The sequence below is a fragment of the Hipposideros armiger genome, unplaced genomic scaffold (genome assembly GCF_001890085.2).
Source record: "Hipposideros armiger isolate ML-2016 unplaced genomic scaffold, ASM189008v1 scaffold_15, whole genome shotgun sequence".
Classification (NCBI taxonomy): Eukaryota; Metazoa; Chordata; class Mammalia; order Chiroptera; family Hipposideridae; genus Hipposideros; species Hipposideros armiger.
This window is the reverse complement of record NW_017731365.1, coordinates 5,692,323-5,693,900: the sequence shown is the minus strand read 5'-3', so window position 1 is coordinate 5,693,900 and position 1,578 is coordinate 5,692,323. Positions and strand designations below refer to the sequence as shown.

Genomic DNA, 1,578 nt, shown 5'->3' with positions numbered 1-1,578 from the left:
TTTCTTTCTCCCTCCCTGGGAAAAAAAAGGAGCGAGGAACTGGTCATGGCGAGTCCCAGAGCGCCCGCACCCCGCCTCGGCCTCCCCTGGCCGCGGCTGGGATGGTTGAGCAGTCCACTCACAGTTCCAAGCTCTGTGGCACCGCCTTCCGAGTGTATCTGGAAATCATCCTCTTCCTCCTCAATTGCGGCCGGAGCGGGCACGCCAGGGTGGGGGCCTCCAGGCCTGGCCCTCCCGCCGGCTCCTGCCCGGCCCTCTCCCACAACCTTCCAGCTCCGTCACGCCCCGTCGCCTAGACTCCCTAGGTCCCCCTCCTCTCCAGTCTTCCGTGCTTCCTGCTTCCCCACGGGAGCGGAAGTGACGAAGGCATCGGGGCACCAGCCTAATGATCCCTCCGACGCGCAGCAGTGACGACGCCGGGGGTTCCGGCGCCGAGTGGGTTCCGCCTTGCTCTCGAGAGGTTCGGGTTCCACACAGCGACTGGACCCAGCTTGGGGCAGGCTTTGGCGGCTGCTGGCAGTTCTGGACTGCCTCACACGGTGGGAGGAGTGACTGAGGAGAGGTGCCGCTGCTGAGACGTGTCGGAGAGTCCCTAGAACCGTAAGAGGAATTGGCTTCATTTTGTCAGATGAAAGAAGGGAGCGCATCTGAGTAAAGAGCACTAGACTCCCAAGTCAGGCCTCGGGGGCTAGATCGCTTCTCTGTGTGCCCCCGGTTTTCTCATCTGTACAGTGAAGAATTAGCCTGAGTGACCTCAAACTCCCTTACAGTTCTGACACTAAATTCTTCACAATAAGGTGTGCTTGGTATTATGGGGGGTGAAGGGTGGGGGGTAGAATTATTGTCTGTCCCTCTGGGTTGAAAGGCCAAATAATGATTTGGACAGCCTGTGGTGAATGGCTGCCTGGATACAAGATGCAGGGTCCTCTCGACTTTGTCTTATTAGTCCGTTAGAAATCCGAGTCAACATAGAAATCCAGTCACTGCCTTAGAGTGGGCCATCCCATGCAATGCTTTTCTTTGCCAAGCATCACCTGGCAGCAATAATAAACTAGTACTTTTGTTTGTAAGGGAAACCCTTAGAAAATAAAGAGCTATCTACTGCTTCTTAGTATATCAGAGCTGTTCCCTGCTGAGACCTGAAACGGGGGCCGATTTAGGACAGATAATTGGAGGATCAAGAGCCATGGGCAAATTCTTGTGGGATGAGATGATGGGACATGAGTGTTTTGTAGTTTTGAATTCCCCTATGCCTTATAATGTTTATAAAAGGGAGAGATTGAAATTCTGCAAAGGAAGATTGCTCTTAAGAGTGTATAAATCATAAACATTAAAACCGGGGAAGGATTCTAGAGGTGGTGGAATAACACTCAAATTCTACAATGAAAGAAAAAGCCCCAGAAAGAGAAAGTGAAGTGCCCAAAATGATACAACTAATCAGTGGCAGAACTGGGACTTTGATAGTATTTAGACAGAATATATTAGTGCAGTGTTCTCAAAGTGTGTTACACATGCCACTGCATCTACAAAAGCGATTTTTAATTTTTTGTTACATAATTATTAATTTGGGAATGTGAT

General features: G+C 50.8%; 2 protein-coding genes across 2 annotated transcripts in view; one reads left to right on the top strand and one right to left on the bottom strand.

Annotated features, from left to right (window-relative positions):
- Nucleotides 1-339, bottom strand: part of FAM149B1 (family with sequence similarity 149 member B1) — a 55,619-nt gene extending 55,280 nt beyond the window's left edge. The window contains exon 1 of the mRNA XM_019624663.1: nt 123-339. The gene's annotated coding sequence lies outside the window, so the exon portion shown is untranslated. The remainder of the gene's footprint in view (nt 1-122) is intronic.
- The window catches only part of ECD (ecdysoneless cell cycle regulator), a 40,933-nt gene that overhangs the window by 15,314 nt on the left and 24,041 nt on the right, over nt 1-1,578 (top strand). The gene's annotated exons all lie outside the window — the stretch shown is intronic.